Source organism: Protomyctophum bolini, assembly GCF_963924005.1.
Source record: "Protomyctophum bolini genome assembly, chromosome: 20".
Lineage (NCBI taxonomy): Eukaryota > Metazoa > Chordata > Actinopteri > Myctophiformes > Myctophidae > Protomyctophum > Protomyctophum bolini.
Window position 1 is genome coordinate 34,202,840 of NC_137881.1, and position 23,276 is coordinate 34,226,115.

Sequence of the window (23,276 nt, forward strand, 5' to 3'; positions counted from 1 at the left end):
TGGGAGAACCAAAATCTGGCACGTGGAAGGACTAGGCTCTGTGGGTTGACTCCTGACCGGGCCCCTCCTACGTCTCACCAGGCTCAGGACCTGTGCGTTGCACCAGACTCCCAGCACCAGGCACTGCATTCAGGAGTGGTTGACTATAATGGCCTTCCTAAAGGCCTCACAGAGGTTTGTTGGGCTTCCTCCTCACAGAGGACACAGGCTGGGGCGCTAACCCACACTGCTCACCTCCTCACGGAGGACACAGGCTGGGGCGCTAACCCACACTGCTCACCTCCTCACGGAGGACACAGGCTGGGGCGCTAAACCACACTGCTCACCTCCTCATAGAGGACACAGGCTGGGGCGCTAAACCACACTGCTCACCTCCTCACGGAGGACACATGCTGGGGCCCTAACCCACACTGCTCACCTCCTCATGGAGGACACAGGCTGGGGCGCTAACCCACACTGCTCACCTCCTCATGGAGGACACAGGCTGGGGCGCTAACACACACTGCTCACCTCCTCACGGAGGACACAGGCTGGGGCCGTAACCCACACTGCTCACCTCCTCACAGAGGACACAGGCTGGGGCCGTAACCCACACTGCTCACCTCCTCACAGAGGACACAGGCTGGGGCCGTAACCCACACTGCTCACCTCCTCACGGAGGACACAGGCTGGGGCCGTAACCCACACTGCTCACCTCCTCACGGAGGACACAGGTTGGGGCCGTAACCCACACTGCTCACCTCCTCACAGAGGACACAGGCTGGGGCCCTAACCCACACTGCTCACCTCCTCATGGAGGACACAGGCTGGGGCCGTCTACATTCCGGCTGCCACCCGTCTCTCCGGTGGTCACCAGACTATACCTGGTTGTCACATAGTCTATTAAAGTCTATCTCATGTTGATTAGGTGATGTAAAACAAACAGTTCCAACACAAACATTAAACGCCAAAGTCTATCTCATGTTGATTAGGTGATGTAATGGTGATGTCACACACACACACACACACACACACAAACACACACACACACACACACACACACACACACACACACACACACACACACACAGGTCGAGGGAGAACAAAAAAGTTACATAGTGCAGCAGTAATGCTTAACGCCTTTTGGTGTTTTAAGCATTATGTTATACTTTAGCTATTGAAAAAATAGCAGATCTACAAGCTCGTAGTGTGGCACAGAGTGCCACTGTATGAGCTTGTAGGTCTGCCATTTTAGAAAAATTGTGAAAGTGTATAGTGCAAATCTTTGAATGTATATAGGGTATTCTTTCAGATCTTTGTTCTTCTAAATCCTGACAGTTTTCTGAAAAACCTCATGTTTCTCCAAACGTCGTCATGTCAATGATATGTAATTGATATTGTAATTTATATGTAATTGATATTGTAATTGATATGTAATTGGCCGCGACACATTTAAATAAAGTATAAATTGTTCAGAATAAAGCAGCACATTGTGCATTAAATTGTTCCCACAGAACTAATGTTAAAGACATGCATGATAGATTAAGATGGCCGACTGTTAGTCAGAGGTCCACATACTGTTTAGTTAATTTCATCACAGTCTCCAAAAACATTATATAACAGTTTCTTAAAATAGATTGTGCTCATCATGGTGAATATCAAACAAGACATTAAACAGAGGGAAGGTTGAGTCTTCATAAAGTGAAGACATCAGAGAACTGTTATGTATAGAGTTATTAAACAGAGGGAAGGTTGAGTCTTCATAAAGTGAAGACATCAGTTATACAGAGAACTGTTATGTACAGTATAGAGTTATTAAACAGAGGGAAGGTTCAGTCTTCATAAAGTGAAGACATCAGTTATACAGAGAACTGTTATGTGTAGAGTTGTGGAATTCATCACCAGGGTATATAATACAATCAAACACAGAATGTTTCAGAATTATGGTAAAACAGTATCTTCCAAGTTGTGTTAACCATTTTAACCATTTTTATTCAATTCATTTGTATTATTTAGACATGTTTTGACTTGTATTTATGTTTTATTTATTATCGTTGTTATTATTAATATTATTATTTCAATATTAGTGTTAGTTAATTTGATGACATTGAAGAAAAATAAATATATGGACTTAATAATATGAAGCTATGGAAAACCCTTCTCTCTCTTTGAAGATATATGATGAAAATGTAAAATTGCAATTATTTTGAGATTTATCTCTTAATATACTTTAAGTGAACCATTGTATGTTTGACTACTGTTTTCCTTTGAACGTTTATCTTTTTAATATTTTTACATCATCATAAAGTATGATGGAGCCATCTAGTGGTTTTACAGTAAATCACAAGCTTGGCTATTTTCTAGTCTCTCGAGTGGAGAGTTGGAGACACAATTAAATTCAAAGGGCTTTATTGGCATGAGAAAACATATGTTTACATTGCCAAAGCAGAAAGAACAATACAACAATACAATCAAAACAAAAATGATGTACATTTGAAGGTCAGAATCTTCAATAGATCAAATTCTATGTACCAAGGTCACTCAATGCAGGTTTAGTGCAGGAATAAACACAATGATTAGTATTTAGGGTGGTTGTGTTCCATTTGATATTCTCCTATCACAGCAACTCACAAATCTTGCTGCTGTGTTTGCACATTGTTGTAGCCTACTTTTATTTCTACTTCTACATCACAGAGACAAATTGTACTTTTACTCAACTATACATTTACTTGAAAACTTTAGTTAATATAGTTACTTTGTAGAATTTGATTATAATTACAAAACATACAGTAACCACTTCAGCCCTATATAGTATACATTTCGTCCATAAAAAAATAGCAGATCTACAATTAAGCTCACAATGCAATGTATTGTGAGCTTGCAGATTCAGTATGCATATATGCTCCTATCCAGCAGTTTAGTGGTCGTCTGGTGCCACTCCATCGTCTGCTGCCTGATGTACTGCAGCTGGTGGAGCTTCTGCCGGGGCCCGTAGAATGAGTCGGCGTGGTGTAGCTGCTCCTTCTTCCAGGAGAACTGGACGAAGAAGACTTCTTAGTCCACCGGGACCAGCGCCAGCAGCCACCTGGTGGAACTCGTTTAACAACGCGTGTGGTAGTGATGGCCTGACTTCTGCAAGACGAAGAATAGAGTTGTGATCATAATGAGTACTTTTGGTACTTTAAGTAAATTTATGCCAATACTTTTGTACTTTTACTATTATTAGTAGTAGTAGTAGTATTTCTATAATGCTGAATTTTAATTAAGTAAAACACGAGTACTTTTTCCACCACTGATATACGCAGTAAAACAGTTTCTGCCTGACAGAAGAACATCTCGTTTCAAACAGTACCTGTTGGCGATATTAACTCCTCCACAGGTTTTTCCAGAGTTCTTCCATAGGAGTTTCTGTCATCTATTTGTTGTTCAGTTAACGTTGGATTGTTGGCAGTTTGGTCTCCTTCAGCGAACGATCCTCCAACCTGTGCAGAGTTTTCACCTTGTGCACCTATGTGTTGCACCAAAGTTAGTCCACAGGACAGCAGCACGATGAGATAAAATGAAGGATTCATCTTTGGATGAATTTGGATCGGAGATAATTTGGTCAGTTTATGGGATCTGTACAAGCTCTCTCTTGCTCTGTTATATCAAGTCGGTTGACATTTAGGCATCCCTGCAGATTGTTGTTGACTCCCCCTGAATTTACCTCCGAGGATCAATAGAGGCTTATCTTATCAATGATGTGACATGTCATTCTGACACTGATATCAGGATTTATTTTTAACACAGATTTTAAGACAAGGACAGGATGGTGTGGGCTTGTGGGTGGACAAAGGTTACAATCAGCTTAATTAGAAAAACAAAGCAGAAGAAAAATATTTTTTCACATAATGGTGGTTTGAACTGTCAAACATGCAGTGGTGGAAAGCTCATAAATACTTATATATATAAATATAAATTGTTGAGATTCTTTACTTGAGTATTTCCAATACTTTGTATATGGATCAACACACACACACACACACACACACACACACACACACGCACACGCACACGCACACACACACACACACACACACACACACACACACACACACACACACACACGGGTTGTGTGCCAGGGAGGGACCCCCTGAAGAATGTATAAGCAATGTTTGGAACTATAGCCCATATGGCACTTTGCGGCGAGATCAAACTGTCAAACTCTAGACGGGCAGCCCGTGCCCTATATATATAATTATTGTACAAATTACATTATTATTCCACACAGTGATTGCAAGAGGTTTAAATACATTTTTATTAATTTTATGAACAAAAAAGCAAATGGAGCGTGTCTTTTTAAGTGTACACTGTACAGGGTTTGCTAAGGTCTGGCCATATATGGAGTGTGTCTTGAGTGTACAGGTTTTGATGAGGTCAGATCAAGATATGGAATGTCAGAACAGGGGCCTGTTTCACGAATCTTGGATTAACTAATCCAGGATATAGGCCAAAACCAGGCTTTTTAAATCCTGATCTTTACAGCCTGGTTTATTCCGTTCCACTAAAGCCAAGCGAGGCTCAGAATTGGCGGATTTGGCGAGCCGGGATCAGCAAGCCTGCAGCTTAATAGACAGTCTGTTTTTTTGTCTCTAGACCCATTATGTGGATCACAGATTTACTGATCCTTCTTCTTCATGGGGTATTAAGGCAGTTTGCATCCTTAAAGGGCCACTTCACCCCTGACACAACCTGATCTTATTTTAATGATGTTTAGGGCACTAGAAACACTTTTTCTGGGTTTTTCTGTGCGCAATCTCTGTTTTCAGATATCCTGGTAAATTCTAAATGTTATGTACGTCACTAACATGGTGGCCCCTCCCCTCCGGACTACAACAGTCTAACCTCGCGTCACCGTAGAGTATGCGCGTCACCTACACACGGCTACACCTACACCTGAAGACAGCCCTCCGAGGGGTGTCCGTTCCACCTACAACCCCAGGACACCCCCACCGCTGCATTCCTCAGTTTGTTTGTGTACTAATATCATGGCGTCTGCAGTGCAGAGTTATACTGATCCACGGACTCCATGGACAATATTTATTTGAACCAGAATACACAGAAGAGGAGAGCCCTGGATATTTTTTACTTGATCAAGTAAGTATTTCTGTAGCCCTGAAACATGACTGTCATACGAGCGAGCGTCATGTGAACCATAGCATTTCTGCAAAGTGTAAACATTGTGTAAACTTGCATAATCTAGCAATCGATTGCTTTAATGTGAGAGTTGTATTACGTTAGGGTAGTAGCTAGGCTATGTATGTGTATTTCAGACTGTTCAGAGTGTTGTAGTACTACTATATTTGTTTCATATCAAGATTCCAGTTCATAGACGCAGCCATGTTCTATCATATCGTTACGTTGGGACCCGAAAATAGAAGGTCTACAAGCTCACAGCGCATCGCGGATTTGACACTTTGTGAGCTTGTAGGTCTGATATTTGTTGTGCATCAATGCCATGCATGCGTACAAAGTATAAATCAGGCTTCACGTCGGATAAATGATGGCCATAATTCTCTCATTTTAGGAATCAGGAGGACAGACAATACGGATGTCGTTTTCAGCCTTCAAAACGAGGAACTGCTGAAGAGTTGTGTTCACCTATAAAGAAGAACATTCCCTTTTCCAAGCCTTCATGTCATCATTTAAAAACTCGGAAAACAGCTATGAAGTTATCTAATAAAACGTTTACATGATGTGCACCTGCTTGCTGCTGTCACTGCTCATTGACTAATGACTATAGCCTATAGAAAAACAATGAAAAAAAGGTTGCACCCCAAATTCCATATAGTGTTCATTTGAACGATTTTCATTTGGAAGAAATTATTATATTAATATTTATTGCATAACGTGTTGTACATTCTCTTCATGTAATCATTTAGCTGGGGATTGCTTACTATACAGTTGAACTACGTACAGTAAAACATATGTTACCATATACACTAATTAAAAGCATGATGACACGGTTACAATGAAACATATTCTCTGAAATTATTGGGAGTAGCACATGAATATGAAACGTACATTTTGTTTTATTATAAAATGCATTATATCTCCCTTCAATGTCAATCACAGACTTTCTTTATGGTGTGGGGATGTCGAAACAATTCTGAGGAAAAACCTAGTGATACTATACTAATTTATATATTTAGTTTGCTTTGCTATAAAAAGCTACATGACAATTTTTAACATGCATGAAAAACAAGACGCGTCTGCAGCGGCTCTGTCTAATTCCTGAAGAGTGAATACTTTCTTCCAAAACAAATCCAACCGTTTACTGGTTCAAGAAAAAGGAGAAGCAGACTTCACGTTGTACAAGAAAGGGCTTCATGTCGTGTTTTTCAGTCATCCACTCCAAAAAAGCTAGCAAAAAGTGGGTATGAGTCAACGTGAGATTTGTTGTTATTTTTGCAAAAAGTTCTGCAAGCTGTGAAGTTTGCCAGATCTTTGACTTTGTGAGAGAAATAAGCAACCATGTCCATGCAAAGTGCAAACAAGCCCAAAAACAATATGCACATATATTAGGCACATAAGCCGGTTATTTAAAAAAAAATCTTGAGTGGATAAAGTGCAAATGTGGAATATCTTTCAAACATTTTAACACATATCTAATACAGGGCTCCATGGCACAAATTTGGGGGTCCTTGGCATGTTCATGGAGAACCACTGGTGTAAAAAACATTTGGAAGAAAGCCCAAATATCAGTTCTACATTTTGAAACAAGCCAAAAAACATGGCAACACTGGGGCACTTCCATGTGTATTTGTTGTTTTTAGAAAATGGGAGGATAAAGTCACACCTACATGCAGCCTCCCCCTGAGGAACAGCGCAGCAAAGCATTATGGGCATTGTAGGAATTCTGCAATCCAGTCAACCCCTAGTCAAATACACAGACTTCATTATTTTTCTGGTCAAAGGCTGCAAATTTCAAATTGTGCTACTGTTATCTATTACAAATAACATTAACATTAAAATAAGATCAGGTTGTGTCAGGGGTGAAGTGGCCCTTTAATAGTTGCATTCCCCCTTCTGTATATCTCATTATCTTTACTAATCTATTCAAGACTTACTGATACAAGGACTTAAGCTTCTAAAATAAATACTGCTGCTGTAATTAAAGAGAGAACATACTCTCAATAGTGGATAGACTGAATGATTAACTACCCCCAAAATATAGTTTACATTATACTATTAACTTAAAACAGAATTCTTAATATTGTAAGCATAATGATATTGTCACATTGTGATATTTGGCCATAACTCCCTCCTCTGAGGGAGCTACCTTTGGGGAAGGGGGTTGTTGTCCAGACAGGGGCCAGACTGGTGAGGGTCATGGGTTCATGTAGCATGCCAAAGTTTGTGCTATTGCCATTGAGAATGCATTGGGCGTTTAAGTTAAATAACTCAGAAACTACAAAACATTTCAAAGTAAAAAGTTCCAGCATGTGTCTCCACAGTAAGCTGAATTTTACAAAGTGTGAATGGAGTTTCTAGGTGAAAGTGATTTTTTTGAAGTGCCACTATCTGCCTATAAATGTCTAAAAAAAAAAAAAAAATGAAAGCACTATATTTCTAAAACTATGAAACATTTCAAAGATTCCTTTTCAGGCACACATGTCCACCGTAGGATGAACCTAACTAGGTTTGAATGAGGGTTTCTAGGTGTAAGTATGTAGGACTAGTAGTGGGTGAAACGTTACAATATGTTGTAAAACAATGAGTAATGGTAATATTTAGTGGTTTTCACTTTTACAAAAGAAATAAATAATAATATAATATAATAATTCTTCTAAACCGTGCACTTGCACGACAGCAAACCTATTCATGGGGAACATTCACCAAAAGCAGCTGATCTACAAGCTCACAAGCTGTCATGATGTTGTGCAGCCTATATTTTGGTTATTTGATTTTATATAGTGCTTAAATTAGTCCTTTAATGCAGACCGATACAAATAAGGCAACATAAACCCATAATAATTGAATAAATCTGGAAAACATCATTGGTTTGTGATCAGTTTGACTGCTTAATGAACAGTGAAGACATCAGGATTAGGTTAAACCTGGCTGTTAGCCTGGTCCGGAGCAGGCTAAGTCCAAAGCATAAGTTTCCATGGTAACTAACGTAGCATCACTTTCATGAAACCGAATCAAGCCTCAACATATCCAGGTTAACTGGTTAAGTTAATCTGGCAAGATCAACCAGCTTTCATGAAACCGGTTAAGCACTGATCCAGGATATATTAAGACAGGATATGTGTAAAAGCCCGGCTTAATCTCTAATCCAAGTTTCGTGGAACGGGCCCCAGGTCAGCCCAAGAGTGTCTGACTGCAGGGCAGGATTGATCAATCAAGAAGTCTCTGCGAGGGCGGGGCATTGATCACATGATTGTTCAGCAATGGGGAGGCGGGGCAAGTCAACATCAACCAGAGTAGAGGAAACACAAAAACGGAAACGGAAACAGATAAACGGAAACAGAAAAGGGCGTTCCCTTGTTCCCTCCTCACTCAGGGACTCGGCCCCGTGGGTCTCGTGCCCAAGTGGGGGTCCGCGGGGGTCCGCGGGGGTCCCCGGCGTATCACTGCCGTCTCTGGTCCGTTTTGAACGGGGGGAATCTCGTTGCGACCGGGCCGCCCTCAGGGACTCGGCCCCGTGGGTCTCGTGCCCGGGTGGGGGTCCGCGGGGGTCCCCGGCGTATCTCGGCCGTCTCTGGTCCGTTTTGAACGGGGGGAATCTCGTTGCGACCGGGCCGCCCTCAGGGACTCGGCCCCGTGGGTCTCGTGCCCGGGTGGGGGTCCGCGGGGGTCCGCGGGGGTCCCCGGCGTATCACTGCCGTCTCTGGTCCGTTTTGAACGGGGTGAATCTCGTTGCGACCGGGCCGCCCTCAGGGACTCGGCCCCGTGGGTCTCGTGCCCGGGTGGGGGTCCGCGGGGGTCCCCGGCGTATCTCGGCCGTCTCTGGTCCGTTTTGGCCGGGGGGGATCTCGTTGCGACCGGGCCGCCCTCAGGGACTCGGCCCCGTGCCCGGGTGGGGGTCCGCGGGGGTCCCCGGCGTATCTCGGTCTCTGGGCCGTTTTGGACGGGAGGAATCGTGGGCCCTATTGTAAACAAGTGTAATGCTTATGGCAGCAGTTCCCAAAGTGGGGTCCGCGGGCTAGGGGTATGCGACGCATAGCCAGGGGGTACCCAAGCTGACAAAAAAAAAAAAAATCATGTGTGTGTGTGTGTGTCTGCCCAGTGTCTGCCCAGTGTCTGCCCAGTGCCTCCCCAGTGTCCGCCATGGTGCCTCCCCAGTGTCTGCCCAGTGGCTCCCCAGTACCTCCCCAGTGTCCCCTGAGTGCCTACTGCCTCACCACTGTCCCAGTGTGACCCTGAGTGCCTCCTCAGTGTCCCCCTGAGTACCTCCCCGCAGTGTCTCCCCAGTGCCTCCCCAGTGTCTGCCCAGTGCCTCGCCAGTGTCTCCCCAGTGCCTCCCCAGTGTCTGCCCAGTGCCTCCCCAGCGTCCCCCCGAGTGCCTACCCAAAAGGGGTACCTGGTCCAAAAAAGTTTGGTAACCCCTGCTTTATGGTGTCGTCCACTCACTGTTAACAGTTTTTGTATTGAGTTGTACTTGAAATGTACTGTAATTCTGCAAACTGCATGTTAATCAATCTATATATATATATTGTAGTGACTTTTATAATATATAGAGAGCCTAATCACAGACTGCTGGACATTCACTGGAGAGCACTCCAGGCATAAGGTTGAGCAACCCTTTTGTGGTCCCACCTGGTTTCTTACGAGGCACTATCAATAAAGTCTTTTCAATAGGTTGTTCCACAGTAATTCAACAATCTGGATGGATAATAAATAGGTTGTTTGGTCATAGTAGTAACTTAGTAAGGACTAAGGAGTAGTAACATATAGCCTACACTTGCTGCAGTAGGTGTAAAAGATATGCAGTCACCTTCACTCTGCGCTCCAACAATATCACTACCATGTGAGGTATGACAGCAGTTGAGCCAAATAAGTCCATACTAATTATCCATAATGTATAAATATGGAAGAGTTCAGGACAGACAGGCCTTTTCGGGGAGGTTAGATGGTTAACTTAGATGTTTAACTGCTCTTCTGGGGTCATGTCAAAATTGGTTTCTACGTCCTCCTAAACTCAGTAGGCCTATGGGGACCAGGACAATTCTGGCTGTCTGTTGGTGTATTATGTTGGTCATGTCCATCCATCTATGGTACATGGTGGTACAGTATATTATAACTTTTTTTTCTTTTCAATAATTGTTACCTATTAAAACCCGGCTATAACCCACTAACCCTACGACACTGTGGTATTGTGGTTTTGCATATTCAGACTATTACCCCAAAACAGTATGTATACTCACTCTGCTTCTCTTCTGAAACTGCTATCACATTTGATCACTCCTGGATGTCAGACTATAACACTTGTATAAACCAATGAATAGTGTGACAGTGCTTTAATCTGTGGGCAACTGGGCACAATTATGGAAACTCTGTATACAATACATATTTTGTGATTCAAAGTAACGTCTAAATGGTTTCTACATCTTCATAAACACTTACTACACCGTTACACTACACTATACTATTACACTTATCATAGTTCATGGTATCATATTACACGTGTCATAGCAGCATCCACCCACCTGGGAGGTACCAACATGGACTTCCAGAGCAGTACATGGACCTGGGAGAAGTGGCAATTCAATAAAACAAGCAGAAAGCCTGCAACACTGCATGTGTTTGGAAACAACAATAGAGCCACAACATAGTGAAAACCTTTTATCCTTTTCTTTATTGCTTAAAGAATACAACTTTGTAATCAAATGAATGTGTATCAATTACAACCACGTTATCTATGTTTATATTAAGGGTTTACCACACAGTCGCATTGCAAATGTTTGATAATACACCAGAGGTGGGCAAAAGAACAAATTCAGCCCAGATAAAGCATTTTACAAAGTAAACATCCTTAACATTGTGTACATTTGCTTGGATGCACTCTGCAGCCAAGCAGAGCAGTACGGGCATCTGGAATGGGTAGAGGGCTCAGAAGGGCTGGGCGCCTGAACACTGTGCATCGCGGGGCTGGCAGACTGACCACTGTGCATCGCAGGGCTGGCAGACTGAGGAGGGCTGGACAGCTGACCTGAATAGAGTTTGCACTTCGGCAGGTGTTTTCTCATCGCATCAGCCCTTAAAAGGGTGTTCTTACACCGCAGGGACAATGATAGTGTGCCTGAGATGTGTCTGATCTGCAGTTAAGACAGCATCTAATGATGCGCAGATCTAGAGGGAGGGGAGACATACAATATGACAAATTAATATACAGTATATAATATACACACACAGCACCAACTCATTCTTACATTTCAAATGTACTTAAGGGGAAATCCATCCTTCATAGACCACTGGCAGTCACTAGACTGACTCACTGAACACACAAATTGCATGCGTTGCAGAGATGGAACCTGGGTGAAATGAGTGCATGAATAACACACCCTGCCTGGCCAAGGCCAACAGTCTGAATAAGTCCCAATGTCAATTTGAAAGATAATGAAAATGCCTCCTCTCTACAGTACTTCCAGACATACATCCTAAAAATAAAAAACAAGCTTATACATACCTTCAAAAGCGATTGCAGTTTTAATATGAGCAGTGGTACAGTGTACAGCAGGTTGTACATTGTTTGAGCTGTACAGACTCATTGGTGGTCAATATGGAACGATGCATCTGTTAATAAAAATAAACAAGACAATTTTAACAATTACACTGAATTTGCAGAGCAGATAATCTACATCTGTAGACAGGCATAAAGGCCATAGATCTGTCAATTTGCCTATGCTGTAACAATAACAGTAATCTTTTTAAAGTATTAAACTAATAAAAATGATCCATCATTTAACAGACCTCACAAATTAAAATAATATGTCACCAGAAGCAGGGATGTATGTTGTATGCAGCCATGCTAGCTGTTGCTGAATAACCTAACACTTTGGCTACATGTTTAAGCATTTATTTCATATTTATGGTATTAATGGTAGTTTAGCTTCATAAGTTAGAATCGGAATATTGCTTGTTGTGTTAGTAAGAGGCTAAGCTACTCGAGCAGGCAAGAAAGAAAATAAAAACGAACTCATTAACTCCTGTTCATAAGGCTATAGTTTGCACTGCAGAACGTTTACATTTATATTAAGTTATACTTATAATATTAATATTGTCTTGCTGGTTTTACGTACCTTGCTTCGATGAGAGAGGAGAAAGAACAAGAAGCGTCTGGAAAGTGGAAAGAACTGCAGCAAACAGGCTGTAAGTGGTGCCAGATTTTGCAACAGAAATGTTGAAAAGAAGCCACTCAACAAATTGCAACAGATTAGCTAATTTAAATCTAATGTTCATCAACTGTTTGAAAATAGCAGAGCTAGAAGCATAGCAGCATATTAAATTAATAATAATATTAATAATAATACAAATAACGATAATAATACAAGTCGCTTATAATAAGCGGACATGGCATGCGGACATAACTACTTCCTGGTCAATGCCCTCCCCCCTCGCAGAGACTTCCTGATCAATCAATCCTGCCCTGCAGTCAGACGCTTCTCGGTCAGCCCCATGGGGATCAGCCTTCCATCTCGACATCCCGCCACTCCGACATTGGTTTCTAATTGTCGACAAGGGATTTTTTTTTTAAGTACCGCCATTCCGACACGGGAATCCAAATTATTAATATTATATATATATAAATTATTAATGTTATATACATATATATATATATATATATAATATAATATTTATATATTATATTATTAATAAAAAAGACTATATCGCACGCAGCCGCACACATACGCTCTCTCGCTCTCTCTGCACGCAACACTCTGCACGCAACACGCACATTAGTAGCTTAGGCCTAGTAGAATATGCAAAATGTATTGTTATTATTATTATTATTATTATTATTATTATTGGCCTACTGGTGTGTGGTCCTCGATTTAAACATTAATGATTTAGAAAAGACTATACCGTGCACACATATCTCTCTCTCTCTCTCTCTCTCTCTCTCTCTCTCTCTCTCTGCACGCAACACGTACATTAGTAGTAGAATATGCAAAATATTTGCATCAATTGCAATAATGGGGTCCAGGGAAAATAAAAAACATCAGAGTTGGAACCGGAGACCAATTGGGTCTCCCATTTACCCGCTGAGAGTGAGGTGGACAGCCGATGCAGCGGCCGGCGGGGTCAATGGGTCTAAAGAGGTTTAATGCGCACTCAACCAGGGATTTGATCTTTCACAGGAGAAGTGAATGAGGATTGGGAATCCTTCTATAAATGAAATAATTAATTGATCTTTCCAGCTAGCATAATTATAACCTTGGGCCTATTTTCCGCATGCTGAACACCGCTGCCTGTGCGCACAATAGAGGTATTTTACTAATTCCCCAGACATCTCTGAGATTCTAATCTTACTATAATCAGCAGAAGTGAGATTGTCTCTTATGGGCAGAGGCGATACGATTGCACTGGTGGTAATGGTTTGCACAGAAAGCACGGTGATTGTTTTTAAATAATATTGTAACACCCAAACCACACATATGTAGCCTACATATCTTCTATGATAAGGCTGGTGTCTGCACTTTTTTGGGTCCACAACTGGGTGTTATATCCGCATTGTCAAGCCTGCATGCATCTAACAAAACATAACCGTGCTGGACAATCACTTTTACACACATCACCTGCATTAATTATCTTTTGGCCATCACTTTACGCACACACTTTACGCATCACTTTACGCACTGAACCTGTATTAATAATAATTTGTAGTGGCCAATCACTTTTCACAGAACCTATATTAATTAGTAGTGGCGAATCACTTTGCACAGAACCAAATCACTTTTAACGCATATCACCTGCATATCGCCTGAATTTAGTAGGTATAAAAGGACTGCGCCTCGTGGGATCTTTCTTTCCCCCACAGCCGTGACTGCCGTCATACCCGACAACATTTAAATTTTACTATAGGTGCATGATGGCAAATATATTCGTTCCAATTGCCAACAGTCGGGGTGGAAGAGCGCTCGTCATCGACGACTACCGTTACCTTAGAAATAAGGTCAGAAATGAGCGCATCTATACTGGCGGTGTGGGCACCGAGGGTGCCAGGTCTACGTGACCACCAATTCATTTAACCTAGAGGCGGACGATCCCCACATCCGCGTGGTAAATCCACCTGGCCAACATGGCCATGCGGAGGAGGTGGATTTGGTGGCCACGACTGCTCTAATTGAGCAAATGCTTCGTCAGGTGGCCGCCGACCCGTCTCTCCCATCTAGAAGGGTCTATGACCAGGTAATGAACATTTCTGTAGCATAATGGTTGTCATAATTCTCCAAGTAAATATGAACAAAACATAAGCCATATAATGTTTATTACATCAGATCCTGGCCCAGGCAGGCGACATCCAGGCTATGCCTCCGTTTGAGGCCGTAAAGACGCGCCTGGAGAGGAGACGGGCCAGCCTCATGCCCCCCATACCCCATACCCTCCAAGACGTGGCCGTTGATGGTGAATGGGCCGTGAGCTGGGGGGGCGATGAGTTTCTTTCGAAACACCACATCCCCAACGGCTACGTTGTCTTCGGGACCGAAGACAACTTTAGGAAGCTGTCTCAGTGCCGCCAGGTTAGAACCCCTCCGCAATGAAACTTTTTATCAGTCAAAATTATATATATAATTATTGCTGGAAATATTAGGCTAATTGTTATGTACTATTGATAGGCCTCATGATTAATGGGACATACATTAGTTACATATAATTTAAGGCCTTAATTTCCAACATGCCTGTGTCTAATTTTCAATTAAGGGAAGGCCTAGTCTGTATGTAAACGGTGAATAAAATGTGATTGCATATTAAAGCTAGCATCTACCAGATGGATGCCAGAAAGAGTCTGCACAGACTTTGAAATTGCAGCCATGAATGCCATAAGGGCTGAGCTCCCAGGAGTCCGCACAAATGGCTGTTATTTCCACTTCTGTCAGAGCCTGTGGCGCAAGATCCAGGAGCTTGGCCTGTCAGGTATAGTGGCAGATTTGGTTCATAGATTCTAAGACGGTCTGGGAGACCCTGTTGATGTTTTGAATGCATGTTAAATTATTTTTCTATAAATGCAATTTAGTAGCCTACTTTGATCTCAGTCAATTTTCAGGGAGTTCATTTATATTTCTTCACACAACTTTTGCAGGTCCATACAGGCGCAACCAGAACCTGAAGAAGTGGATCAGGAAGGCCATGGCCATTGGATTCCTGCCACTTGCCATTGTTCGTCAGAACTTTAGGCTCCTGGTCACGTCCCGACAGACGAGGCGGCTGAGGCGTGTGCACCCAGAAGTGGACGATTTTGTCCAGTATATGGAGCACACGTATGTGGGGGAGAATGCCATCTTCCCCCCAGCCGTCTGGAATGTGTATCGCCGTCGGTCAGACAACCGAACGAACAACCGCATTGAAGGTAACAACTTATATTTCTTTACTTTAATAGTTAGTTAACATAGTTGAAAAACATATATTGTAAAACGTTACAATTTGTAAGGAGACAGGAGGTGTGTGTGGTATAGCCTTATGAGACCATTCTGATCTCACAAGACCGCACGCTATTGCTTGCAGATCAGTCAAGTTATCATTGAGTTGTCAAGTTGTCATTGAGAAATGTATGTATGTAAATGCTATTTACACATCTATGATTGTTTCAGGTTTCCATCACAGATGGAATGCCAGCATGGATCGACGCCACCCATCCATATGGGTCTTCCTCAGGCGTCTTAAAGATGAGCAACGCCTGGTGGAGACGGTGATTGGGATGGCTGAACAATTGAACAATACTGGGAGGCAGTACAGTACCTCATAGTAAATTTTGAGTAGTCCTCCCCACCAACATCACCACCACCCCCTGCCAGCCAGCCTGCCTGCGAGGGAGGTTTTTTTTTTTTTTTGCCTTATTGCCTACAGTAGCCTACGTCAGTTTTTTTTATAATTTTTTTATGCCAGTGTGGCTCGGCACTCCTAATTTAAATGCAACATGTGTACTTTGAGTATTTATTTGTTTTTTATGCCAGTGTGCCTCGGCACCCCTAATTTAAATGCATGTGTAGGCCTATACTTTGAGTATTTATTTGTTTTTTATGCCAGTGTGGCTGGGCGCCCCTTATTTAATAAATGTGTAGCCTAGCCTACTCATAAACCACATGCCGGTTGTTTTCGCTTAATATACTTTGAATATAATTTGAATAGGTTATGTGCGTAAAGTGATGGCCAACACATTTTTAATGCAGGTGATGTGTGTAAAAGTGATTGTCCAGCACGGTTATGTTTCCTAGATGCATGCAGGCTTGACAATGCCCAGTTGTGGACCCAAAAAAAGTGTTCTCTTCTGCATAGCCATAGAAGATATGTACATATGTGTGGTTTGGGTGTTACAATATTATTTAAAAACAATCACCGTGCTTTCTGCGCAAACCATAATTACCACCAGTGCAATCGTATCCCCTCTGGCCTCTGCCCATGAGAGACAATCTCACTTCTCCTGATTATAGTAAGATTAGAATCTCAGAGATGTCTGGGGAATTAGTAAAATACCTCTATTCTGCGCACAGGCAGCGGTGTTCAGCATGCGGAAAATAGGCCCAAGGTTTTGCTAGCTGGAAAGATCTATTCATTCATAAAAGGATTCCCAATCCTCATTTACTTCTCCTGCATGAAAGATCAAATCCCTGGTTGAGTGCGCATTATAAGAGCCTACAATACATGTTAATGATGCAATCGATGCAATATTTTGCAATGGATTCATAACCCTAAATGGTGAGGGAAAGTGCGCGTGTAGCCTACAGCGCGCCGTGCGTAATGAAAAGCTGACAGTGTGTGTGTGTGTGTCACAATAGATAACCTATACACGGACATATTAATTTATATACAAGGCTATATTAATTTAGCCGATAATCAAAGCTCACCGCGCTAGCATCTGTCTGTCTGTCTGTCAGTCATATACCTATTAGGCCTATATAGTATTATCATTATTATTATTATTAGTAGGCCTATTATTATTAGACCTATTATTATTAATATAGGCCTAATAATAATAATAATGATAATACTAATAGGCCTAATAGGTATATGACAGACAGACAGACAGACAGACATTGTCTTGCGCTCTGTAAAATTGCTACGCAGCTTCTACACAAAGTGCAAAGGGACCCCCCCCCCCCAAGGGTCCACATGGGGTGGGGGGGGGAGGAGGCACACGGATAGGAGCACACGCGCTCAGACTGTATAGGTGCGCTACCCGTTAAGAACTAACGGGGGCGCAGTGTCGCATAGTTGAATATTCTCTCTCTCTCTCTCTCTCTCTCTCTCTCTCTCTCAGCACACGCTGTGCTGTGATATCAATCAGACGGCAAATGATATAGAATTATGGCAAGCTATTAGCTATATGACTTCTGCAGGGGGGGGGTATAGACCCGCTGCTGTCCGCTGCGATGCGTGAGCTTGTAGATCAGATGCCGACAGACAGACAGATAGACGGCTAGATCGGTAAAATGGAGCATATAATGTTGTTGAAATAAATATAAATATTTGAAATGGTTCAATAATAATTAGCATGTATTATTATTAAAAACATTTACTAGCCTACTATTTTATTGGTTAAACTAATCGGGATTAGGGATGACCAAAAAATGGCTATTTTACGCATTAAAAATTAAATTTAAAAGTCTCAAATATACACCGTTTTTTTCCATAATACAATGCGCACTATTAACTATTAAACATAACAATATTACAACGAGAAAGAAGAAGAATTACACAATTTTTTTTCCATAAGGAATGTGGTTTTATTTGCAGTGAAACTTGAGGAAAATACAATCATCTTGCTGACGCGGGTCACGCGGCCACACGTATAGGATATCACTGTAAATCCCTGGAACATGTGACACGTTTAAACCTAAACACCAGTGTGTAATAATAAAATGCCACATGTTTATTAATGGTCATAAATACAGTAGAACACGAGTTCACTCAAACACCTTCTCCGTAGGAGAGAGAGGGAGAGAGAGAGAGAGAGAGAGAGAGAGAGAGAGAGACGGACTTACGGTTACGGAGGGGTAGAGAGAGAGAGAGAGAGAGGGGGAAAGTGTCGAAATGGCGGTATGTCGGAGGCATGTCGAAATGGCGGTATGTCGAAATGGCGGTATGTCGGAATGGCGGCATGTCGGAATGGCGGCATGTCGAAATGGCGGTATGTCGAAATGCCGGCATGTAACCGCAGCTATCATGTGCATCTTTGCGCACTCGCATTGCAATGGTGGATTGTTGGTGTGTGCGTCACAGTAGCCAGGGCTGCCATGTCTCACCCTTTGAGTGTGACAGTCATGCAATTTAACCCTTTACCACGCACCACGCCACACATGCCATTTCACACGCATTATAAATAACACATTTCTCCGCGGCGCTCATGTGTGCGTCCTCACAAACGGTAAAATAGCCGATCTGCATGCAGCGCTGATATATGCAGTAGGAGGGTACAGTGGACCAAATCCTCAGCAGGGTCCCTGACTGTGTGACGCATGGAAATGAGCCATGCGGAGTTTAGTAGCCTACTTGTGTTTTGTCTGCGGTGCCATGTACTTTTTCTGCGTATGTGGTTGTAATAGATTAAAGAAAGAGTTATACTATTTGGTGGTGCCTGGCTGGCTAAATGAGCCGAGCAGGCAGTTGAACGTTGGGGTTGCGCAAATTGTGCTTTTCTCTGTGGAGTATGACGCTGTAGTATTATGGTATGCGACTGCGTGACATATTTATTTAGCATTCATTCATTTTCATCATCCTGGGCTTGGGCACAGAGGCGAGGGGTGCCCACTGCCTTGGCAGCTTGGCTAGAATGACTTTACGCACGAGGCTCACCTTAAAAATAGCCAATCTAAGCTCACAAATTTGCGTCGCGTCATCAGCGTGTTGTTGTGAGCTTGTAGGTCTGCATAATGCTATTTTCGAAGCTGCCAGATTCATATTTAAATCTTTAGTTGGAAGAATGCAATGGCATATCATCAGTGTTGAGTGTTGACCATAATGTAATGACGGATATGGAACCAAATGAACCCCAGACGGCCGCCTAATAAACGATCAGCGTTTACTTTATGCTGCTATACTGTTGGTGTGAATATAAAATAAATATGGCCTATGGTGTTTGTTTTTTTTTGGGGGGGGGGGGGGGTCATATATATTCTTCCAGTCCCTGAGGGGGGGTCCCGAAAAAATATTTGGAGGCTGGGGGGGGATGAGGTAAAATAAAAAAATTAAATCACATCTGCACCACCCCCCCCTGGTGGATAAATAACGATCAGTCCCTAAGTGATAAGGGGCCCTTCCCTTCCCTTTTTTTTCCTTTTTTCGTTTTACTATTTTTAAAAACATTTTTGAATAGTTAAAATAGCTACAAGCTCAATTTACAACAATTTACAATTTAAGCATTTAGCAGACGCTCTTAATCCAGAGCGACTTACATTAAGCAAGAACAAAAAAGCATGGGAATACATCACATAAAAACATTTATCATGAAACATGCGTAAGCTAAGAAAGTAACATCTATATAATGAAACTAAAAGCTCACCACGTATCGAGGGTTCGATATTAGGTCCCCTACTCTTTCTTTTGTATGTGAATAACATCTGTAGTAAATCAAAGCACTCTAGGTACCACATGTATGCAGACGATACGGTTCTGTACACCTGTGCGCCGACTCTGGAGGTGGCTGTTGCAAATCTGTCCATTGATTTCGTCTCCCTGCAGCACGAATTAATAAAGAGCAAACTATTGCTAAATGGCACCAAAACTAAAGCTATGTTGTTCACTCCACGAGCTATTTCAGCTCAAATGAGTATCTCCACTCTCGATGGAACTTCCATTGAATGGGTGGAACGATACAAATACCTTGGCTTTTGGTTGGATAAACACCTTAATTTCAAATTTCATATTGATTCTTTGTGCAAAAAGCTTAAATTCACTTTGGGTTTCTTCTATAGATTGAAGGCTTGTTTTTCTTGTTCAGCTCGTAAAAAACTTGTCATTGGTCTCTTTCTGTCCCAATTGGATTATGGTGATACCATTTATAGGTTTGCCTGCTCCTCATCCTTAACCAAATTGGATCCCTTGTACCATGCTGCATTAAGATTCATAACAAATGCACCTTTCAGAACACATCACTGCACGTTGTATGCTGCAGTCGGTTGGTTTTCATTGGCAGCTCGCAGGCTTCAACATTGGCATATTTTCATTTATAAAGCCATTCTGGGTGACTTGCCGATCCAAATTCGATCTGGTCCAAAACGGCCTAAACCTCAGGTCAAATGCTTGGCTGCGGTGTGTAGTGCCAGCATTCAAATCTGAGGGGGGGCAAAAAATGTCTGGCCTTCTTTGGCCCTTGGTCGTGGAATGACCTACAGTCCAGACTAAAACTGGCTTTGAAAGTTCCTTTGAGAACTTTCAAAAGGATCATCTTTGATGTACAATCCAACACTTGCACATGTCTGGATATGTTCTAGCTTATTTTTATGCCTATATATCTATTATATCGGCTAATTTCGTGGAGATTGTGTATATTTGTGTATATGGTGTATTTTGCCATGCTACTAAAAAGAAAAAAGTAGGACAGGTGACTTGTTGTATTTATGTATAGGTATTTTAAGGTGTATTACGGATGTTGTATTTGCTGGTTCAAAATGTAACTTTGAGGATGTTGTATTGAAGTGTAATTTTTATTTCCGCCTCTTGGCCAGTTCCCACTTGTAAAAGAGACGCAGTCTCAATGTGATTTTACTGGTTAAATAAAGGTTAAATAAAATAATAAAATCGATGTAGATCTATTTTAACTATTCAACTATTCCATTTTTCAAAATAGTAAAAGGCAAAGTATAGTTTAGGGCCCTTTAGGGATAACGGGTTTAGCATGGACGAAAAGAGAGCTCATATAGTGTTTTAGTCAGAATAGAGGTTCAGATGGACTTTAAGATGATATTTGGGTAAAAACTGACAACATATATAGCCTATTTGTTATGCAAACCAGAGCAGATGTTTTGTAGAGAATGATTAGACGCTACTAAACCAGGGCAGATGTTTTGTAGAGAATGATTAGACGCTACTAAACCAGAGCAGATGTTTTGTAGAGAATGATTAGACGCTACTAAACCAGGGCAGATGTTTTGTAGAGAATGATTAGACGCTACTAAACCAGGGCAGATGTTTTGTAGAGAATGATTAGACGCTACTAAACCAGGGCAGATGTTTTGTTGAGAATGATTAGACGCTACTAAACCAGGGCAGATGTTTTGTTGAGAATGATTAGACGCTACTAAACCAGGGGCCTATTTCACGAAACTTGGATTAGAGATTAAGCCGGGCTTTAACACATATCCTGGCTTAATATATCCTGGATCAGTGCTTAACCGGTTTCATGAAAGCTGGTTGATCTTGCCAGATTAACTTAACCGGTTAACCTGGATATGTTGAGGCTTGATTCGGTTTCATGAAAGGGATGCTACATAAATTACCATGGGAATTTATGCTTTGGACTTAGCCTGCTCCAAACCAGGCTAACAGCCAGGTTTAACCTAATCCTGATGTCTTTACTGTTCATTAAGCAGTCAAACTGATCACAAACCAATGATGTTTTCCAGATTTATTCAATTATTATGGGTTTATGTTGCCTTATTTGTATCGGTCTGCATTAAAGGACTAATTTAAGCACTATATAAAATCAAATAACCAAAATATATAGGCTGCACAACATCATGACAGCTTGTGAGCTTGTAGATCAGCTGCTTTTGGTGAATGTTCCCCATGAATAGGTTTGCTGTCGTGCAAGTGCACGGTTAAGAAGAATTATTATTTATTTATTTTTTTGTAAAAGTGAAAACCACTAAATATTACCATTACTCATTGTTTTACAACATATTACCATTATAACGTTTCACCCATAGTCCTACATACTTACACCTAGACACCCCATTCAAACCTATTTAGGTTCATCCTACGGTGGACATGTGTAAAAGGAATCTTTGAAATGTTTCAGAAATATAGTGCTTTCAAATTTGAGACATTTATAGGCTCAAATTATGATGGAATAATACATTCTGAAAAATCGGTATTGCCATGCCATGCAATCGTGACACTACAGTGCATGCAGACAGTTAGACAGACAGACTTAATGTAATGTAACATTTCATGGCGCACAATACATGTAGATTAGTAGGATATAATTCCATACCGTACCGAATCCGGAGCGCACTCGCCTATTAGTTTGGCGTTTGCATTGCACAAATGAGCTCAGTGCGCTATTTCGAGAAAGTGCCCTTAAAGTTTAAGCTCGTTTGGAACTATAGCTCACCCTCCACAACTCGGGGCTATAGGTTCACTGAATTATATATTTATGGACTTCGACTATAGGCCTATATATATAATATGCTTTACAATTTACGCGTTCAATCTGTTGGCAATATTTTGCCACGCTCTCTCCCTCGCCTTGTTAATGGCGCTTGTATTTCCCTTATTTTTTATTATTTCCTTGGCTTCCTCGTAGTATATCATTATCATAAGATTTTCTTGCTCCTCAACGGTGAAAGCCGCAGCTCTCCCTGCTGATTTGCTCGCCTCGCTCATGATTGGTCTCGCTCAAGAAATCTATGATCGGCATCATGGCTTTTCAAGGAATGCGTGCACGCGCTTGTAAGCGAGGCTTGCTGAGCCCGGCTCGCCAAATCCGCCAATTCTGAGCCTCGCTTGGCTTTAGTGGAACGGAATAAACCAGGCTGTAAAGATCAGGATTTAAAAAGCCTCGCTTTGGCCTATATCCTGGATTAGTTAATCCAAGATTCGTGAAATAGGCCCCTGGTTGTTCTCAGTGTGAACACAACATCACATCAGAACTAATCCTGGGGCCTATTTCACGAATCTTGGATTAACTAATCCAGGAGATAGGCCAAAGCGAGGCTTTTTAAATCCTGATCTTGTTGGCAAAATATTGCCAACAGATTGAACGCGTAAATTGTAAAGCATATTATAGGCCTATAGTCGAAGTCCATATAATTCAGTGAACCTATAGCCCCGAGTTGTGGAGGGTGAGCTATAGTTCCAAACGAGCTTAAACTTTAAGGGCACTTTCTCGAAATAGCGCACTGAGCTCATTTGTGCAATGCATACGCCAAACT

General features: G+C 41.9%; 1 protein-coding gene and 1 long non-coding RNA gene across 2 annotated transcripts in view; both read right to left on the reverse strand.

Annotated features, from left to right (window-relative positions):
* The window catches only part of LOC308335354 (plasminogen-like), a gene marked incomplete at its 5' end in the record, with an annotated part of 214,670 nt that overhangs the window by 73,058 nt on the left and 118,336 nt on the right, over positions 1-23,276 (reverse strand). The gene's annotated exons all lie outside the window — the stretch shown is intronic.
* LOC308335189 lies at positions 10,804-11,763 on the reverse strand. Its single transcript, XR_013965997.1, has 2 exons — positions 11,654-11,763; positions 10,804-11,316 (listed from the first exon to the last, which is right to left on the reverse strand). It is a non-coding gene; the product is annotated as an uncharacterized lncRNA (long non-coding RNA).